The sequence below is a fragment of the Ochlerotatus camptorhynchus genome, unplaced genomic scaffold (genome assembly GCF_037179485.1).
Source record: "Ochlerotatus camptorhynchus isolate MF236.1 unplaced genomic scaffold, CSIRO-AGI_Acam_v1.1 ptg000434l, whole genome shotgun sequence".
NCBI classification, from domain to species: Eukaryota; Metazoa; Arthropoda; class Insecta; order Diptera; family Culicidae; genus Ochlerotatus; species Ochlerotatus camptorhynchus.
In genome coordinates this window covers 1,305,215-1,327,531 of record NW_027040920.1, presented here as the reverse complement: position 1 = coordinate 1,327,531, position 22,317 = coordinate 1,305,215, and the positions used below count along the sequence as shown (strand labels likewise).

Sequence of the window (22,317 nt, the reverse complement as noted above, 5' to 3'; positions counted from 1 at the left end):
TCGTTTTCGCTATTGTACACAAACAAACATTGCTGATAATGATAGTCATTACAAAAGTAAACATTCGACGAGTCAAGCGCCCATGCGACTTGCTTCGGATGATCGGGAAGCGTGTAATCGATTTGGTGTGCAATTGACTAAACATTTAGATTTCAAACCATTCTATTTGCTTCACCTGAAAGCTATCCCAAACCTCACATAACGAGGTCTGCAGTTCCGTTGGAAACTAGGTCAATCACGGTGTTAACATAATGATCAACAGATGGGCAGTAGATCTCCATCCGTTCCGTGTGTTAATGCAAACGGACGGTCCGCTTCGATTTACGTGAGAAACTTAAAACACATTCAAGGTTGCTTGCGGCGTGAAAGGAAAACTGGAAAACCGCATGCACTCAGATGACAGCCCCAGTTGACTGATGACTGACGGGTGGATGAGATACACTCAGTCACTTTTTGACTTTCCACGAAGGCTTCAAAGTCAACATTATCCAACTCCATTATATGCGGGAAGCGGGGCGTGTGCATTTTTCTCAGTCTCTTTGTGAGGCATCGTGGGAGCTTGTGTTGAATTGTAAATTATACCTCCCCCCATAGGCTTCAGATACGGTAAATTTAGCTTTAATTTAAAGACGTTTCCCTAATATTTAGGAGAATTTTTGAAACGCACCTTAGCTTCGACAGCGAGATACATACTGTAAACATCACTTCGCACTGTAATAACGAAGCCAGGAACCGGCTTGAAACTGATCAGCTTTACCAATTCCAATGTGGCAGTCGGTGGCGGCTGGTTGTTGCTTTATTGCCGGGGAGCCGGTTGAAGCCGAACCGAACATTGATAATAAATAAATAAATGGCTAGGTATGGGTATTTATAGAGGCACGAGCGAAATAACCGCACACCGCCCGGCCCGGCAGTCAGTACTCATACCAAGATCCATCATACCGGGTGTACCGCGAATTCCATGAGCCACTGCCGCCGGTATGATAGCGATGAGAGATGGTAGTGATTGTGACTTGAACGCTGTGTTGTTTTCGTTAAGTTCCAGCATCGTACGATCACTACACTGCCTCTCTGTCCATAGGGCGACATATCTGTGGTTGTTTGTTAGGACATCGATTCTCAACGTTCACCCACCACCGCGCGGTCAAGCTCGCTCAACATAGCTTCTTTTCATGTGCTTTTCGTTCAGTGGGGGTTCGCGAACCCCAGGTTGAGAATCGATGTGTTAGGAGACTTCTTATTCTTCACTCTTTCTCCGATCTTCGCCTTGCGTATTCAATTGATTACGAAGGTACATATTGATTGTACGAACGTGGTGAGATAAGTTAAATGCAAATGTGTTTCTATACGGCCTAGGTACTCCGGGAAGCTGAGGAATAGTCAATTGAAGGTTAAACATATGCAGCATTCTTTTGAAATGATTTATATCGGCCATACAGTCAAATATGGTATTTGAGCAACGATTTGATGCTGACCTGAAGTAAGATACACAATATTTGACATTTCGGTTTACTTTGCATTCATCACTGAGCAGTTCCACGCTAAATGACGAATCGATCAGATTTGTATGAAACTTTGAATAATTGTTTGTTTTGGGCAACCATTTACATTTGAGCTAAAATTCGGCCATTTTTAATACAGAAATTTCTTTCAAAATGGCGTATTCGGCATTTTTCAATAAATCGAATCGATATGACGTCTGAGACAAAGCTATATCGAAAAGAAAGTATTTCTAGGAAAATTATACACAGCCTTAAGCCTAGTATACACATCAATGCGAAGTGAAATTTGAAGCAAGTAAAAAATTAGGCAATGTAGTGGAACATTTTTCATTTGCTCTTTTCGCAGTTCGCAGTCCACGTAAAGTGTAATTGATCGTTTACACCTCCTGTAAATTTAAAATCTGACAGATACACTCTTTTTCAAAACGTTAACCTTCCTTTCTCAAGCAGCTGCATGCGTGAAAAATGTAAATGTATAAGCGAAAAAGATGCGATCTGCAAAATTCGATTTCACTATCTGTTTGCAGTTCCAAGCGAAGTGAAAGCAGCGGATGCAGATTTTCATTCAAAATTGACAACTTTGTTCTCATAATATCAATTTAGCTGAAACGTTCGGCACAGAACTACAAATAAGTTCGATTTTACGATTTCAAAATACCAAATTTTTGGAAGCACCTGACGGAAAGTGAGATCCTAGGTAAAATTGTTCGAAATAAAAGCAATTTTTTATTTGAAAATGAGTATACTGCAAATATTTTAAACCTTTTTAACTAAAGGGTGTCCACGATGAAATTGCCACACACAAAATTGATTCGCAAAATTCGAGTTTTCATCCGATTGCCATCAAATTTTCAGGGATTGAGAAATAACTATTAAACTTCATTTTACCATTTTACTCGTATGTTATTTACAGTCCATACGCAAATGCCCGCACCTTGGCCTTAACCCCGGCCATAAGATTCTGCACAACCTGTGGATCAACCGTTTTTTGCATGTAAACCCATACTTTCTTCAGTTCCTCGACTGTCTTCACTACCTTAGGTCGTTTAAGAAGGTGCTGCTTCATAATCGCCCAGTACTTCTCGATGGGGCGGAGCTCCGGAGTGTTGGGAGGGTTGAACATTTTCGGCACGAAATTGACCTTATTGTCCGCATACCACTTCAGCACGTCCTTGGAGTAGTGGCATGAGGCCAAATCCGGCCAGAAGATTGTTGGGACGTTGTGGGCCTTCAGGAGAGGAAGCAGCCGCTTCTGGAGGCACTATTTTATGTACACCTGTCCGTTCATCGTGTCCTGGGTCACGAAAGGTGCACTCCGCTTCCCGCACGTGCAGATGGCTTGCCAAACCAGGAATTTCTTCGCAAATTTGGACATCTTCTGAGTGCGGACATGCTCCGGAACGCTGAACTTATCCTTGGCCGTGAAAAACAGGTTGCCGGGGATCTGTTTGAAGTCGGCCTTCACATATGTTTCGTCGTCCATGATGCAGCATTCAACTTTCGTCAGTATGTTGAGGTACAACTTCCTGGCACGGGTTTTGGCGGACTTGTTCTGCTTCTCGTCGCGATTAGGGGCCTTTTGTACCTTGAACGTTCAAAGCCCAGCCTTAGTTTTGGCCTTCTGGACAAAACTTCGGCTTAGGTGCAGCTTCTTAGCCACATCCCTAACGGAGGCGTTCGGATTTCGGTTGAAGGCCCCAACTACGCGGTTGTGATTTTTGGATTTTTAGTAATCGTAAAATTTGGTCAAAATAATGAAAGAAAATCATATAAACTTCTGTGTACCATAAATCCAAAAGGGGCAAAAACGGGCAGCTCTATTTCAGTTCACATGCTTTTCAATGCTTACCAATAACCATCCTAAAGAGAACTGGACCGGGTAACGAAGACTTTTTTGTTACACTTTGTAGAAAAAAGCTTTTTTTTTTCTTTTTTACCGTGATTTTTAGCCGTAGGCAAGTTCATCACGTCAGAGAATAGCTGAAATCACATGGAAAATCAACATTTTGCCCGGTTGACTCGAAGTAAATAGTACACAAACTGTTAAGACTTTCTGTTCCGATAGTGCGGTTACCTCGCGCATCCTATGGGGTTCAACATCTTTAAATGCATTTATCTCCGTAAATAAAGCCTAAATCGTGATATTAGAAGTGTTTCGGAGCGCAAAGTTCATAACCGAATTTATCTGCGTAAATAGAAGCCTTATTGGCGTTTTTAGGGTTTTTTTGGGTTCCAGATCTTCGAATGCATTTACCTCCATAAATATGGCATACATCGCTAGTTTAGGGGTCTTTGGGTGTTCGCATTTTGGGTGTTACGCGTTTAACTCCGTTAATAAGGTCAAAATCTTGATTTTAGTGGTGTTTCGGCTTTCGAGATGTTTAATTGCGCTTATGGCCTAATTCAAGGGGTAGGTCACTCAGCACAGTGTGCCAAAACACAGTAGGCCACACCATGGCTCACGCATTGGCACTGTTTGGCACCCATGATACAATTTGTTTGTGATCTCTCAAATAACTGGCATCACTGCGTTATTTCTGCGCAGAGAGAGGATGTGTCAAAATTTGATTGTTGACGCAACACATTTTTGGTATCCGCAACAGGTAATTTCGCCGGTGCCTCCAACTCACCCTTACTGCTATGGTCCGCGACCTGAACAACGGAAGATGCCGATATCACGACGACGACTGGGTGGATTTTATATGAATATTTGGAAGCCAACGCAGGAGTACAAAAACTGCAACGGAATTGGGTAGTTTATGCACTCTGGCATTGACTTCCATATGTTTAACTGATTTTGAAGCAAAAACATTCTGTAACATTGCCTGTTGGAGAGCTCCAGGCATGGATACGCTATCCGGCACATCAACAGAACCACAAACCGGCCGAATCATACGGCAGCATTTTGCGCTCAAGCTGGACTAGTTCATGATTGATTATTATAGAATCACTGGTAATCCGCCACTAGACATTTTAACCTGAGTCTCGAATAAAAATCTTTAAAAATTCATCCAAAAATATAATAATTAAAAGCAGTAAATCACGTTTTTTTTTTAAATTCACATATTCGATAAAAAATGTAAACAAATAAATTACTGAAAAAGGCAGCAATTATTTTGCTGACTTAAACGTTAATTTTTGACATTTCAGAGATTCTGCAATTTACGGAGTTTTCAGTTAAGTCAAAAACTACTAGATTGATTGCTGATTCCGGTAATCTGAACTATGCTTGTTCTTCACAATTATCTTCTAGTAGTAATAAAGCTCCTGTTGTTGATTGTTGGCCAATCCGGTCTGGTTCACTCAGATACAGACTGGTAAGATCGGTGGAAAGAATATTCATCTCTCTGCCGGAGATATCGTCAGACCAATCTCATCATCGTGCGACTGAGGACAAATATCGTCGTCCAGCATCTTTTCTTTTTCGTTGATTTGTTTTCCGTCGATCTTGTTTTCCGTGCTGAGCACCAATGCTACCGAAGTCAGGGAGGCAGCTTCCACACCAGGACCCTACCTATCGATCCATCAACTCACGAACCGGGGACCAACGGCTTTACTTCCTTTCCGAAGGAAGGCGTGATCGAGAACTCAGAACATCCCGGCGGCGCCGACTAGGATTGAACCCAGGCCTGCTGGGGTGAGAGGTAATCACGCTTACCACTACACCACCGGCACTGCTTATTGTGCAGCATCTTGTCTTGATCCATAAACGAATCATCTATGTGGACATGCTCATCCTCATCTTCACCATCAACATCATCCGCTATCGAAAGGCTGTACGGCGACGTGGAAACACCCGTCTGTCTGGAGCAAATATTCGCATCTACGGATTGGGAGATTGCCGTAAAAGCACGACGCAGATGTCACCACTGCATGATGATGATAATGTTGACAGACTGCATATAAAATTCGTGAAAATTAGCATTAAATCATAATTTTCATCAAGCCTGCGAGCCCATCCAATATAACATTCGAATTGAAGAAGAAAATGTTTTCACGATCAGACTGAAGTGCATCTTTGACTTTTCCAGATGAACTTTAATAGGTAAAAATATGTTTCGTACGGTTAGCAGAGGACGATTTTGGCAAAATTGAACGGTGACGAATTGATTTCCTGCGTCATTCATTCCGTCTTCAGTAGCTCCTGGATGGTGATCCGAGTTTTGGGATTCTTATCCAACAGCGAAAGCAACACGTACTCCAATTCTTCGCAGGATTTCCTCAACGTCCACGAATGGGTTCTCGAAGAACATCAACATGTACAGTGTCATATCGAGAGCCCACATTTCCAGCTCCGGGCAGGAGTAGCGGTTGCCTGTCAACACTTCCGGACTGCAGTACTCTGTCGTGCCGTAAAAGGTAGAAAAAGTTCAAAGCTGTACGAACGTCGCCGATCCGAAGTCAATCAGTTTGATATGGAATATAACGTTCTCGTCTTTGTCCCGGTGCAGAATGTTCGATGAGTGCAGTCCCGATGTTCCTCACCAGCGTGGAATATTTGCTCTACTCGTCGCGGATCAAATCTTATTTGCACTGCGACATACGGGAAACGGAACCGGGCCGACCCGAGTGCAGTATTCTTGATGGGCTGCCCATTCTGTTGATTTAGCGTTGACGTGACCATTGTCTTCGACAGGTCGTACGGTTTGACATACCAAAACAAAACATTTGGACTGTCAAAATACCGTGTGTTTTTTCCTTGATTTGTTTTCCGTCGATCTTGTTCCCGTGCTGAACACCAATGCTACCGACACCAGGGAGGCAGCTCCCACACCTGGACCCTACCTATTGACCCATCAACTCATGAACCGGGGACCAACCAACGGCTTCACTTCCCTTCCGAAGGAAGGCGTGTTCAGAGATGTTATGCCTCAGAACATCCCGGCGGCACCGACTGGGACTGAACCAAGGCCTGCTGGGGTGAGAGGTAATAGCACTTACCACTACACCACCGGCGCCGCTAAAATACCGGGTTGCCAAGAAAAAAATCTAATGCTTGGGGTTGCGTTACAAAAAAATGTTTGTATTGAAATAATGGACTTCACAGGTATATTGTCTTCACAGAAAATATTCCTAACGATAGTTTGAAACGATCTACGGAAGTCAAATATGACCTTTCATACTAAATACTTGTGTAATTGATGAGCAAAGTTAGCGACCACTATATTTGTGGTCCTAAAATTAAACTTTTAAAATGGTTTTCAGAAAATTTAAACAATAAATAAATCTTGTAAAAAATGATAGAGATGACAATTTTAGTTCACGGAAGAGTTTTTTTTCAATTGAGAATTGCGTTATTTTGTAAAAAAAATCGATTAGGTAAGACATTCTGAACTGATCCTCTTTCACCTAAATAATGGAAAACTGAGTAAAACTGGCTGAATTCTCAAAGAAGATTCAAAATTTAACTGTTTGACTCAATGCGTTAAAAAAAAATTAGAAGAATCCAGTTATAACTGGAATCTAGCATCACTGCTGTGTGAATCACGATAAAAAGAAAATCGTGGTAATTTTTCCTAAAAATTACCGTAAACAATTCGCGTCACGGAAATGAATTCCGCAATTTTCGTGATAGCACCCTTTCACAATTTTCGCGACACCATTTAAAGTTTCCACGATTGGGAGATCGCAGTAGGCCGCGCTTGAAAGCTGACTTGTTTTTCTTTTGCTGCGTATTTTTCGCCAGCGAATTAAAAAAAAATTGCTTTGAATTTGTTAATTTGTGTGCTGAAGTTTAGTTCAAGTGTTCATAAAGTTATCATTTAGTGATAGCCAAATTTAATTTAAAAAAGAGAAGAATATAGCTAGTGAAAAATAGAAACATGCAGTGACAAAAGAAAGAAGCAAGAAGAAAAAGGTCCACCTTGAGTGATTCGGTTGACCTTGAATTTAACCTCCAAAATCTACGTCGCAGCTACAGTTCCATTGTTTGGTGTCGGTTTCATTGCCTCCCGGGAGCCCAATTCTCCGAGTTTGGATGCCACACTTTCAGCGTGTAGTTCTATTGAGGGATTCGTCACCGTGGACGAGTTTTAACACGGTCCGGTTGGTGAATTAGCCCGGGCAAGTGCTGATAATGTGTTCGTCGCGAGTTTTGGTGGTGATTCGGTGGCAGACGTGAATCAGCAAGTTTTCCGCTTGCAAAAGCGTTCAGCTGCTGGTCTCTTGCCGATGTCGAAGATTGCGACTAATCTGAAAAATGCCTCGCTGGATACGCCCAAGACTGGACGGGGTGTAACTGGTGGCCGCGAATGGTTCCTGGGGAAAGCACTAGACGCGAACTTCCTCTCAGGCATGGCAGTGCAAGAAAATGTGTGTTCGGAACTACGGAAGCCATGGACTGGAGGATCAGATTGACATGGTGAAACCAGTCCAAATACTTTTTTATAATTAAAAAAAAACATAAACTAAATACGTGCCAGGATTCAAAAGAACATTTTGAAGCTGGAAGTGTGTGTGTAATACTAATATCCAATTGATAGGGGTAATACATACATGCGGTGCTTATTGTAAGTGAAAGTAACCTCGGAATGGGCGTGACTCTCCAGACATTCTGAAATGGGTTGCTGGATCTGTAATATAGCTATCACTTTCTAACTCCCGGACTAAATCTGACTACAATGACCATAAATGCGACATTGTATAGAGAGTTCTTCCATAATAACACTGCTTGCCAGTGGGGGTTAGAGGGAATACACACACACCATTTAAAGTTTCCACGATTTTCACGACTGAAAGTTCAAACCCGCAAAAACCGCGAAATCCGCAAAATTCGCGAAATTCGCGAAATTTGCGAAATCCGCGCCTGTTCACAGTTCTGCAACTATGAGTCAGATTCGGCCGTGCAAGTTTTAACAGCTGTAACAATTTTCAATTACTATAATTTTCACACACTTTTGAACAGTTGAAAAAAATGTGAAATTGTCAAGGACTGTAAAAGTTGAGTGTTAAGATAGTGATGTCAATGGCCCAGAAAACTCGGTAGGATTGATAATTAATTAAAGATTTTTCAAATATATAATAGCACTGCACAAATTTCGCTTTAACATGTAAAACTATATCCTGCTAAAGTCTGGTCATGTTAGTAGGCCGCTTCTTTTTAATTACAGTAGCATCTCTAGTTATCGTAGCAAGAAATTGTTGATAGCGTTCTGATCTGGAGATTATTTATTCAGTGGTGAAAACAGGGGGCAACCCCGGCGTAGAGGTTAAGATCCATACCTCTCACGCCAAAGTCACGAGTTCAAATCTCACCCCCGGACAAGTCACGAATGACCCAAGACCGTTAAAGTGACTATAATAAAAAAATATATATATAATAATACATGATGATTTGGCAAGGCTGTTGTGAAAAGAAAACAAAGGTTTTCTTCACAAGAGCGACTATGAATGGACAACTTAACAAGAAGGAATGTGTCCAGAATTCACTGTATAGGAATCTTGTTAAGGAGGGGCATTTTTTTCTATGGTGCATTCAATCTGGGGATGGGGAGTACTCCAAAGTGCGTGGTGGATAGTGTAATCCACCCACAACTGTTTCCCTACTGTTCAATTTAGCTAATTTTATTTATTTTTTGCCCTGGTGGTGGTTCATCTTCTGCAATGCAAACTGTTTTCAGACAGCCAATGGAATTGGCAATTTAATCTCATCGACGATGTCGATGATGATCGGTTCGTCAAATGGTTGCAATAGTAGGGCTTTAACCGAAATGATACTTAGACGAATTCTTAGTAAGACAACAAGAGACCAAGGTTCAATGGCAAACTAATACCCACTTTTTAATTAGGGAATCCAAAAGCTGTCTTTAAACTTTGTACAGTTGCGAAAAAGTCTAGCCTCAGAATTCCTTGAGGTTCCTTTCAAAATTTTTAGAACTCTATGAGATATTTTAAAATTCTTCTCAGAAATCCTCTGGAGTTATTTTTAGAACTCTTCTTGAATTTTACTCAGAACACCTTGGGTCTGAAATTCCCTTAGAGTCCAGAAGAACTTCCTCAGTATTATCCAGAAATTATTCCCGGAATGAGCTAGAACTTATCGGTACTCCCTTGAAATTTTCCTCAAAATTCCTTCGGAATTTCACTCAGAAATTTATTTTCTCGGTATTCTTTTCGGAATTATCTTGAAATTATCTGTAGGATTCACTAGAAATTATTCGCAGAGTTTTCTTAGAATACTCCCCACAAATCCTTTGGAACTGTCCTCAGAATTCAATATCCTTGACGTTCTTCTCGGATATTTTTAGAACTCTTTTAAGAGCTCTTTTGAAATTCTTCTCAGAAGTCCACTGGAATTATACTTAGAATTCTTCATGACTTTTTTCTCAGAACACCTTGGAACTGAAATTCTTTTAGAGTTTCAGAAATTTTTCCCAGAATGAGCTAGAAATTGTCCGCGGAATTCGCTTGAAATTTTGCTTAAAACCCCTTTGGAATTTCACTCAAAATTTGATTTTCTCGGTATTCTTTTCAAAATTATCTCGGAACTATCTGCAGGAGGCATAATTTTCTTTGAATTCTCTCTAGAAATATTTTGGAACTGTCCTAAAAATTCAATATCTTTGAGGTTCTTCTCGGAATATTTCTGAACTTTTTTTTCTCAGAACACCTTGGAACTGAAATTCCCATAAAGTTTCAGAAGAATTTCCTCTGTATTCTCCAGAAATTATTTCCAGCATGAGCTTGAAATTATCTTCGGAATTCCCTTGAAGTTTTCCTCAACATCCCTTTGGAATTTCATTCAAAATTTGATTCTCTCGGTATTATTTTCAAAATTATCTTAGACCTATCTGCAGGATTCACTAGAATATACAGAATTTTCATGAAATCAATCTCAGATTTTTTTTCTTTTGGAACTGTCTTCAGAATTCAATACCCTTGAGGTTCTTCTTGGAAGTCAAGTTTAAGTTGTCCGTCCATTCACCAAAACGTTGTAGTTTTTCTACCAGAAATGTTCAATAAAGCTTGCCCCTCCATTCACCAGAACTGTGCAATTTTTACATCAGGAATTTTCAATTCAGCTTGCCTCATCCATGCAGTAGATTGTTGCAAATCTTACACCAGAAATTTTCAATACAAACTTGTCCACAGGTAATTCTACACCAGAAAATTTCAATTGACCAGAACGATGCAAATTTTCCACCGTTAATGTTCAATAAAAATTGCTTCTCCAATCATCTGATTGGTGCACATTTCCTTTTTTTCATTTTTCACCAGACATTTTCAATATAGATTGCTTCTCCTATCATCAGAATGTTGCAGGTTTGCCACCAAATAAAGCTTGCCCCTATTTTCAGATTTTTCATCATAAAGCAGCTTCCCTCCAATCATCAGAATGGTGCAGATTTTCCACCAGAAATTATTATTGAAATTTGTTTCACTATTCAACAGAAGGATGCAAATTAAACACCAAACATTTTCAGAAAAGCTTTCCCATCCGTTCACCAGAACGGTGCAGATTTTCCACCAGAAATTTTCAATATAGCTTAATTTTAAATAAAGCCTGTGCCTTCATTTACCTGACCAGTGCAAGTTTTCCACCTGACATTTTCTGTTCATTTCATTTATCAGAGTGATTCAAATTTTGCATCATAAATTTTCAGTAAAGCATGCTCCTCCATTCACCAGAACGGTGCACCAAAAATTGTCAGTGAAGTTTGTTTCACCATGCACCTTTGTGGTGCAATTTTCAGACTTTGCCTCTTCATGCAAATTTTCCACCACAAATTGTCAATGAAGCTTGCATTCATCAGAACGATGCAAATTATGCACCAGAAAAATGAATAAACCTTACTTTTACCACAGTTAAGGCGAACTTTCCACCAGAAAATTTTCAGTTAAATGTGCACGCCAAACATCGTGATTTAATTTTTCCACCAGAGTTATTCATTTTGATTAGTTCCTCCATGTACCACCTTGATGATATTTTTACACCAGAAATATTCAATAAAAGGTATTTTTTCGATTTACTATCACGAAGGTGAATTTTTTCAACCTTAAATTTACTCTCTTGCACCAGAAATTTTTTGTATGCACCACTCCACTGTGGTGCAATTTTTTGACCAAAAAATTTCATTGAAGTTTGTCTCTTCATGCACCTTTGTGGTGCTATTTTCAGGCACCATCTCAAAGGTTTTTAGTGTTCTTATATTATGAAATGAAGTTATTTTACCTTCAAATCAAGTTATCAAGAAATCAAGTTATTTTATGTCATAATTTTGTAAATGTGGAAATAAAAATCTTATTTATAAAAGGTGGGGCAATTGCCCCACCTTGCCCCACCCTTTGCACGCCAGTGTCAGAATAGAATTTTGACATTTTTCAGTCACACGAAGTTCCCATAAAGTTCTGGGCCGACTTAACCAGCTGCCATTACATCAGCGATGTCATTGAAATAAGCAGAATAATGTCGATTTTATTGAAAAAAGTACTCATCCACCATTCAGATGTTCGCCCCATCGAAACATTTTGGGCAATTGAATAAATGTGGCAAACAATCAAAACACCATCTGATTTGGAGGAGTGGTGGAAAAAGATGGCAGATAAGGTTGACAGTACTACTGTGCAAGACATGATGGGAGGTATTCAGTGAAAATTTCAAAAATTCATCCGAGAAAAAGTAAGCGAATAATTTGTCATGTATTTTTTCCTTGAAGCTAAAAAAAAAACCTACAAAATGACACCCTTAGCGTTATTTTCCCTTGGAGACCAAATTCTAAATGGAACACACTTTAGTGAGCACGGCCCCAGCGAAGTGGTTAACAACCATACCTCCCACGCCAAAGTCACGAGTTCAAATCTCATTACGAATGACCTAAAATGTGTTAAAGTAAGTATAATACAAAAAATGCTTACCTAGATTTAGCAAAGCATATATAAAAGCGACGGTCTTAATAGACCTGGTTCAAAGAGATAATGATATGTTAAACATGCCTTATAAATCAAAAAAATTAAATCGATTTCATCACTGTCACGCAGGTCACATTTGCAATTAACTTGCTCATTGGAACGCATTCCAGGATCGAAATATTTTTAGCAATGTCATCCAACAAAAAAAGTCAACAAATAAATAGATTGGCGTAGCTGCCTAAAAACGTCAATCATTTCGACCCTCCATCACTTTTATTAGCTCTCATAAAAAACCTCAACCTGACCCAGCTCATTCACCGGTGGCGGTGGGGTAGGCTTAATTGATTATTAAAATTATAATGTGCGGCATATTGTTATTGTTTCTGCACACTTACCGGGGACAATTGTCCACTCGCTGTAGCGGTAGTAAAATGGTCGTAGCTATACGTATCCAACGACGATCACTATTCTCACGTACAGAAGCACCGGCAGCAGCAGCAGCAGCAATAAGCGATAAAACTGATGATCACAGAGGCGATGATCTTGACCTTCTTCCTTCGCCAGACACAAATACACACTTTTCGAACTTCAATTAATATTTTAGCTTCAGTAAATTGAAATGTTTGTTTATATTCATTCGCCCAACTTGATTCAGTCAATCTGGGCGAGTGGGTGGCGCTGACTGACTGCGACGAGGCCCTTGTTGCCTGGAAGCCAGGAGGAGTAGGTGATAAATGCCCCCGATGCAATTATATAACACGCAGGAAGCACAAACATACACAAACACGGATAGCAAACATACACAAACACGCTTTTATTCTTATTCTTCTGATATTTGCTAGCACACAATATCTACTACAATACGTCTTCTTCTCGCATTATAGGTGTATGTTGGCTTGATGCTTCGCACTTTGGAAAACTTGTTTTTCCCACTCCCTCTATCTCTCTCTTCCTCTTCTTCGTACGGTACGTGAATTACATATGACTTTCTGCACAGACACAAGGTATATCTTTTTCTTTTATCTTTTCTGCGCTGGAAAACACTTTTCTCTACTCAAGTTGGTTGGTCACAGACGAAATTTCAGCTGTAAAGTAGGGAGTAACAAAACGCACTTTTAATTTCGAGAGCCGGGCGAGTTGGAGCATTGCTTTTCTCTTGTGTTCCGGGAAGCTATTGCTTTCCGTTTGGTTGGTGGGGATGGGATGGGATTCCGTGAGTTTGCTGTATGTATTAACTTTAAGCTGAGCTGCGGTGGTTTACAGTAAGAGTACCACAGATGTTTGCTTGAAACATGGGGTTGACGTTTCCAAAACAAGTTAACACTCCTTGGTGTTTGTCGAGCAATTTCAGAGTTTTTTAATTGGGTTTTTGAGGAGTGATGGGGTTCAACGGGGAATAACCGGTAATTTGAAAAGTAGCCGGGAAAACCGAGAAAAACGCAAAATCAATAAGCCAAACATACGGTAGGTTAAATTAATTTTTTTTTTTATAGATAAACAAGTTTATAGTGAATAACATTGTTTTTTTTTCAACATAAACACATTAGAAAGTTTAGTTAAATTTTCATATTTTTCTATTTGTAGGCGCCATGATCTTGACGCATTATTGCACTAACGAAAAACTACACTGCGTTGGTCATACAAAAAAAATAATGTCATAAACTGAAAGGACTTACCATTTAGCGAAGACAACAAATTAAGAAGACTGACAACTCTTCCTTTTTCTCATACGAACGCTATGATACAGGTACAATCTGCCGCTCAAAGGTAAATGCTTCGAACGAATTTGATAGCAAAGATTACATCCTCAGAAGAAAGGTTTGTGTATTTGCTCATTTTTCTATGCGTTGCTTCCACCTTCACTCAAACGCAGCGCTACTGTATCTGTCGCTTGGATTTTGGCAAAGTTGTCAGTCTTCTTGATATGATGTCTTCGCTTTTAGTAACATGCTAGCAAATATTAAAAATTAACAAAATGGTCCACTTCTCGAATTCCCATATGTTTTAAAAAAACGCAACAGTAATACCCTCTCCCGGTGAGAAGGGTGGCTAAAACCATTCGTGATATTATGATTTCTGCATGTATTTAATTCATAAGTTTAGTCAAATAAAAGGTGTGGCAGACAGCATTAACTGTATTATGCATTCTAACACTGAGGGAAATAGACTTAATAATTTCATAAGGCTCGACTTATGAACGACACATATGTGTTTCATAAGTGTGATTTATGAAAGATTTTTGTCTAACATGAGGTAGCTCTTATACTTCTTTAGCAATTCCATATTCCCAAGCGTTAACAGACGAATGTTTCAGACACAGGACCCTTAATCTCAACGTTGATGGTTCGGTTCCGGTCTTCTCCGTGTTATTATTTTTTGTCGACATTATTTTTCATAAGGTAAATCATTGAAATTCATACCGATTTCTTGTGGCTAAAATTCATAAGTGGTTCTTATGGAATTCTTACATTCATTTGCTTCAGTGTACACGCCTAGACTGATGTCATAGCCGGCACCTGTGGTGTCGTGGTAAGCGTGACTGCTTTCTCACCCCAATGGTTTAATCCCAGCCGAGGTCGGTGGGATTTTTCTGCAGGCTTGATGGAGCCTCGCTCACGAGTTTGAAAGGAGCCGAGCGTAGCATTTTTCTGAGGAGTCTACTGCCAAATCATTCCACTGAGCTTCAGAGCTTGTGAGCGAATGGGGGATAAAATGAGAGTGAGGTTTGCTGCCGTTCATTTACATGTTTTCTATCACCATCTCTCACTCTCACTCTGGGTGAACTTCTGAGCTTCTGCGTCGAACAAAAAAGTCATCCGGAATCTCGAAAAGCGCACCTCACATCAAATCATCCTCTCGCTGAAGTTCACTCTCCCTATCTCTCGATGAGTTTTTGTTCACTTCTTCCATATTCCTGCCGCTACTCACTCGAGGTGAGGGCTGGCTAAACTCGCAGGACAAGAGTGTTTTAAATCCTCCAGTGAGTTTGAGGAGTTTCAGCAAGCCTGTTTTTCTGAGGCATAAAAATCTCTGATCACGTCTTCCTTCAGAAGGGAAATAAAGCCGTTGGTCCCGGCCCATTTGTATTGAATGGGTGCAATATCCTACGCAGGTGTGGAAGCTGCCATCCAGCACATTCGATTGCCGTCAATGGATGGCACTCGATGTCCGTTGGTGATTGGCACTAGATTGCGGAACAGAGACCACTGGTGTCACCTTGGTTCAGACTATAGTTGATATAACGTGTTGAATACCAAAACTCGAGCTGGACTACGTACATTTAAGGTTCAGAAGTCCCCAAACCGTGACGAGAAACAGCAACGGTCGCACAAAGCCCTGCCCGGAAGTTTTACGACCAGAAATTAACGAAACCACACTGCTGCGTAATGGATGACGAGACATATTGGATGGCGGATTTCAACCAGATTCCAGGAAACCTGTATGTGACTGCCAAGGATAAGTGTGATGTTCACGAGAACCTCTGGAAACAGAAGATGTCGAAGTTCGCCAAAAAGTTCTTAAATTGTAAAGCGATTTGTATTCGCGGAAAGCGGAGTACACCTTTCGTTACCGCAAGCACCATAAAAGGACAGGTGTATTTGGAAGAGTGTCTCCAAAAGCGGCTTCTCTCTCTCTCTTGAAGGCTCACGACAGTCCGACTATCTTCTGGCCAGATTTGTCATCATGTCACTACACGAAGGACGTACTAGAGTGGTATAAGGCGAATGATGCCGATTTCGTGCCGAAAGATCTGAACCCCCCAAACACTCCGGAACTGCGCCCAATAGAAAAATACTGGGCCATTATGAACGAGCACCTAAAGTGGTGAAGAATGTAGAGGAAATGAAGAAAGCATGGGTGATAATCAAAAAAACTGTCGATTCTGAGGTCGTACAGAACCTTATGGCTGGGGATAAGGCCATGGTTCGCGCATTCGGATATAAAGGCGAAATAAAATAAATTAATGATGCCAAAACTAACCTTAATTGTATCTTTTACCTCCCTGAAAATTTGGTGACAATCGCATAAAAACTCGAATTTTGAGAATGAATTTTGTGTGTGCGGGTATTAAACGGTACACCCTTTACTTTAAAAAAAGATTCTTTTTTGTTTATTAATTTATTTGATAAAGCTCAACCGAATTAACTTTACAGAGCCGAGGATTCTTGTTTACTATATAATACATCTTAAAACTATAGTCAAAAGGTACAACACAATAAACATTTTATCTTTCGCTATCCAATAAGCCTCCTCCACCAGAACGGGAGCCGCTTCCAGTGGTTTTATTGTATGGCAGATTTGCCAACGTGGGTCAGAGCGCTTCCATTGCAGCAATGGATGCAAAACGTGGTCAGCACTCACACATTCATCACGAAACGGTTGCTTTCTAAAGTCGACGACGCATCGACTGAAAGAACTGTTGATGAAGAACAATGAGGAGGACCACACAACAATGGTTGCTGCCGAGTAAACAGACGATCGCGTGACATACATTGAGAGTGGTCTGCTTCTGTCGACAGCCGAGTGAACACTGATTAAAAAAAAAAGATAAAATTGAATGTTGTGGACTGCACTGTGGAGTATACTTTTACTCACACTTTTCACTGTTATTGTAAATTTAGAAAATTTAACGCTATTTGCGTTTTATAACTACACAGCAAAAAATAAGGAATTACATGACATGTATACCAACCCATTTTAAAATTACATCGCTTTAAACTATGTTTTAATTTAATTTTACATTAAAAATCATGCACATAATAAAATCATGATAAAACTCATAAAATTACACGTTTATTCGATTAATTTTCTCTTGCAGTGTAATATCACCACGTGGTGTAAAAACTTATCGAAGAACATCGGATTTTCAACTGTAAATTGTGTAAATTTAAATCAACAAACATTGAGAATGCTAATATGGCGGACGGACCGATTATTCGATCAGTTTTTTCTCCACTCGGTTTGTTTTGTGCGCTCAATTTTGGATATGTGGAACGATTTATCGTGCATACGCGCGTCCACAAATAGAAAATGGATGACAGACAAAATATTGATTAAAGCGGTTTTATACAGAGAGCACTTTTAGTTCGTGCAGAAAATCAAAAAAATTGGGTATGGAAAAAATAGAAAAACATTCAAAAATGCGCTCGTGGTTCCTTTTTTTCCTGACTGATCGATTTGATGCAGCGGTGGAAGTGTGGGGTATGTACTGTGCCGTGAAGGCTGGTTATTCCACGTGGGTGATAATTCCGCGTACTTGACAATCAGTTGGATTTTATGCAAATTCGTTCAAAAAGCCAAATGCGTGTAATTCTAAATGTCCTGTAGAATTACCAAGTGAGCCCATCTTAAGCCATCCATGTAAAATTCAAGTGACGTTTAATTTTACATGCATGTAAATTTCAAGTCGTGTAAATTTAAAAACTAATTTAATTTTACATGAAAATGCATGCTCTTTTTATGTGCATGGAAATTCGTGTAAAATTACAAAATAATTTTAACTGTGTATGAGCCGAATATTAAGGACGTCTAAGACTCTTAATTATGGCCTACGAAGTTTATTTGATAACTTCTTTGTCTTGGTATTGGTAAAACCATTCGCGTTGACGACGACTCTGCAACTGTTCACTCCTATAGGATAACTCCATAAGCAAATGTTAGTTTCGTGAAACATAGTGGATCGTTTCTTATCCTTTCACTCCACTGAAGAAAAATCCCGTAGGCAAAATGTCAAGCCATAAACAAAATTTGAGTAGGATTTACTCATATCCGTCAACAGTAGTGTACCCTAAATTGAGTGAACAAAGTTTGGACTGAAAAGATGACGAATGGCTGAATCCGAAGAATGTTGCTCATTTATCATCTTGTCAGTTCCAACTTTGTTTACTCAATTTTGGGTAGCCCTATGTTTGACGGATATGAGTAGATCCTACCTACTCAGATTTCAATTGATTATAAATAGCGTGCAGGCAATCTTGCCGTCAAAACAAACTGTACGGCTAATGAATCTGACTCATATTTGAGTACCCAACAAACAATTCTAGCTGCATACTAGCTTATACAGGAAAAAAAAATAATAGTAGTGACTTTAGTGACTAAAATTACGAAAATAGTGATCAAATAGTGACCACATTTATTGATCGGAAAGATATGGTTCCAATCATCCGTTTTTCTAATATTTTTCATACTTTTTTTTTATGTTTGGGAAAATACTGAAGCTAACGAAATTATTCATATCAGTGTTCACTCGGCTGTCGACAAAAGCAGGCCACTCTCGATGTGTGCTACGCGATCGTCTGTTTTCTCGGCAGCAACCATTGTGTGGTCCTCCTCATTGTTCTTCATCAGCAGTTCTTTTGGTCGATGCGTCGTCGACTTTGGAAAGCAACCGTTTCGTGATGAGTGTGTGAGTGCTGACCACGTTTTGCGTCCATTGCTGCAATGGACGCGCTCTGACCCTCGTTGGCGTACAGCAATTTGCCATACAATGAAACTACTGGAAGCGGCTCCAGTTCTGATGGAGGAGGCTTTTTGGATAGCGGAAGATAAAGTGTTTATTGTGTTGTACCTTTTGACTATAGTTTTAAGATGTATTGTATAGTGACCAAGAATCCTCGGCTCTGTAAAGTTAATTCGGTTGAGCCTTATCAAATAAATAAATTAATAAACAAGAAATTATTCATATTTCTGGCTTTAGAACAAATATCGAGAGGTTGAAAAGTTTCCTGACCATTTTTTTACATTATGCATTGAACCAACGGAAAAGGTAATTTTTACCTGAAAAATCAGATAGCCTCTTCAAAATAGGAATCCAATAAGGTCAATAGTTCATAGGTCAAGTCCACATGTAATGCTGGTGAAGGTTAAGTGAAATTCACGTAAGTTTTTCGTGATTTCATAACATGAAAATTTTCTCATCGTATTCGTAATTTAAAAATGGCGATAGAAGAAAGTGCGCATTTGTTGTTGTTCGACGAGTTGGGATTCCCAGGGTTCTTCATGTTTTCTAGCGCAAGATATATAATTTTTATAAATTAATAATCATTTATAAATTACGGAAATTGATTGTTCGAGGTTTTTGACAATCAGCAATTGACGAACTATACGGTTAATGTACTTCAACTTCGAGATAATCACTGCCAATTATTAAATACTGTAAATTATTGAATATCTACAGGCAACCATCAATTAACTTTATCATTACTACAAAATCCAGTAACATTTACTTGCTAATCGTCGGAAAGTCCGATACAATTTACGTGAAAATCAATTGATTTTTATGTGAATCACTCAAATGTAATCTCTCCCCAAAACACGTAATATTCTCCTGAAAAGTAGGATGGAAAATATCTACGTGCCTATTCAGGTGAATTTTACGTAACTTTTTGTGCAGTGTAGGCTTGGACAACTTTCAAGATCTCAATGTAAAATAGCCAGAATATTGAGGCTAGAACTTTTTTCGAAATATCTGAAAGTTTATGATGGGTCTATGACAATTTCAAGATAAAAAAAATCAAAATATTAGATTCCGTCAACAGTAAACCTTTCCATATGTTCGCAACTCTTCGTGTCAGACTTTACTCAGAGTTTAAAAAATCAAATTCTTTACTCTCAACATTGGTCGTAAAAAAGTGACTTTAGTGACTAAATTTTAAGGAATAGTGATGAAAAAAGTGACTATTTAGCGACTGACTTGTAAATAGTGACCAAGTTACTAAAAAGTGACCTGCTACCAGCCCTGAAAGGTGAATTCCAAGACGCTATCCTTAATGACCACGTACGGCTGAACATCTCTTAAAAGTTGTTCAATCACTTAATCAATCAGATAATTCTGAGGAGAGCTCCAATCGATAATAATTCCAAAAGCATTTGATATAATTTGAAAAATCTTTGCAGAATTGTTAAATGCTAGTTTAAAGATAGTTTCATGGAATTTCCGGAGGGGTTCATAGAGGAAATTTTGAACATTGCTTCAAAAAGAAAAATTAAGTAGCGTTTTAAGGAGAGTCTTATGAGAATTCCAAGAAAATTTCAAGTGATTCTCTTGACGCCATTTGAGAACTGAACAAGTTTAATTACACGTACAGAATTGATATCAATTTAGTCTCTACTGCTAAAGCTACTAAGACCATGAAACAACTTCAAAAAATATTGTATGATGTGTACAAAAAGTGCGAAAAATCTGTTTTGTCACACTGTCCAAAATTTATAAAAAAAAAAACAAAATATAAGATCATAAAAGTACCTAAAAGAATAGTTTTTTTTTTATTTGTTTGTATGAAGTTAACTTCTTATGAAGGACACGACATTATTAATTGATGCACCTTTTTCATTCTAAAATATTTGTTATGGATTTGGAAACAACTTTTTGCTATCGATACAGTACCACGTGAATAGTTCAAGTAGGGGGGGGGGGGCTACATTTGGGAGAGGAGAGACGAATGTACACGGTGCATATACATTCTTGAATATGTGCATGGATGATTGTCCACGCAAGGGGAGGGGAGTCTTAAATCTAAAAAAAAAACAATCCGCATTCAAGGATTGCCCCTTAATTGATTTCACGAAACCACGTAAATTCGCACTGAACCATCTATAGCTAAATGACAACCATTCCAGGAACCGATGCAATAACCGAACCTAGAATTTACCGAATTAAACAGGTCGACCTTGACGTGCGATGGTACCCTGCCCAAAACCAGACGTACCATCCGATCAGCAGGTTTTTACCAACATCCCAGAAAGGGTACACCACCTTTCAGAAACTTGTTTTGGAATCGACAACGCCGTGCTCGGCTCAGCTTATTGCTAATCGTCGTCGCACAGGCTTCTCTTCTTCTAATTGCTGGCACATTCGGTATTTCCTTATACCGAAATTAGGTGAACATTATCTTCGTTCCGCTTGCCACAATGTTAATTCTGCAAACCTTTTAGAACATTCCACACATGCTCGCTTCTAGCTTCTTCCCTCGTACACAACCTACTTCCACTATCATTATTATAGCAGGTATCATTCAGCTGGTTTCGTTTTCTTCTTCCATTTTCGTCTAGTGTAGCACTGTTGCTCCACCACTACTTCGCCTCTATTGAGCTGAGCTCCACACCACTAACACCTTCTTCTTCAGCTGACTGACTGCTAATGGGCTCTCATGTTTTGCCCTTTCCCCCCGGGAAAATCGACCCAGTTGCGATCAAATTTTACACCACATCTAAGGCATGCACTTTTGTTCACACTTTCCTACCGGACCCGAAGGATAAGCCGCGAAAAACCGCCCAAATTTGCAATCACAAATTCCACAAACTCAACCCAACGACGACGACACAAAAGTCAGCCTTTGCTTCACTCACTTTGAACTTGCTCCACTCTCTCTCTCTCTCTGGGCGACTGACTGGATGTAAAATAAGCAACAGCAGCTCAGCAGTACCAGCAAGTAGAAGAACCAAAAAAACAACACTCCAGCAGCTTCACCACCAATCCCCCGCAACCGTCTTTTCTCAACCCGTTGTTGTTGGGGGGATCAACAAAAACACTCCAGCGACTTGGGGAACTTACCGAAAACTACGACCGAACCGTTTGACACCTTGCGAACAACTGACGACGGCAACGAACGATTCGCGAATGGCTGCTCTGCTGCTCTCCGGCGGCACAAATACACTGACACATGACACGATCGGTTTCTGCTGATGGGTGGTTTACTGTGGGGGGATTCCTATTGGATTTTGTGGGTGGTCTGTAGCGGGTTCGAATGATGTTATTATCAATGTAAAGGATCCTACAAATTAGTTTTTAATACTTTCATGCATCACATCATCGCATTTTGGTTCAGTTTCAAAGCTATCTTGCTTCAACAAAGTGAGAAAATCAGGTTTCCGTTAGCCGATCCATTAGCTGACCACCCACTTTTCCAGTAAGAATGCAATCGGAGTACCCCTTTTGTGGGCTGTGGAAAATGTAAACAAACTGGAG

The 22,317-nt window shown here is 39.6% G+C and overlaps 1 protein-coding gene across 5 annotated transcripts in view; it reads right to left on the bottom strand.

Moving 5' to 3' along the window:
• Window positions 1-21,943, bottom strand: part of Itpr (Inositol 1,4,5,-trisphosphate receptor) — a 160,406-nt gene extending 138,463 nt beyond the window's left edge. For 3 of the 5 annotated variants that reach the window (XM_065234534.1, XM_065234538.1, XM_065234537.1), the window contains exons 1-2: window positions 21,699-21,923; window positions 12,746-13,435 (exon numbers count right to left, since the gene is read on the bottom strand). The gene's annotated coding sequence lies outside the window, so the exon portion shown is untranslated. Of the gene's footprint in view, window positions 1-12,745; window positions 13,436-21,277; window positions 21,673-21,698 lie in introns of those variants that run through there. The other 2 variants (XM_065234535.1, XM_065234536.1) reach the window with 2 other exon arrangements.
• Window positions 21,944-22,317: the final 374 nt, after the last annotated feature.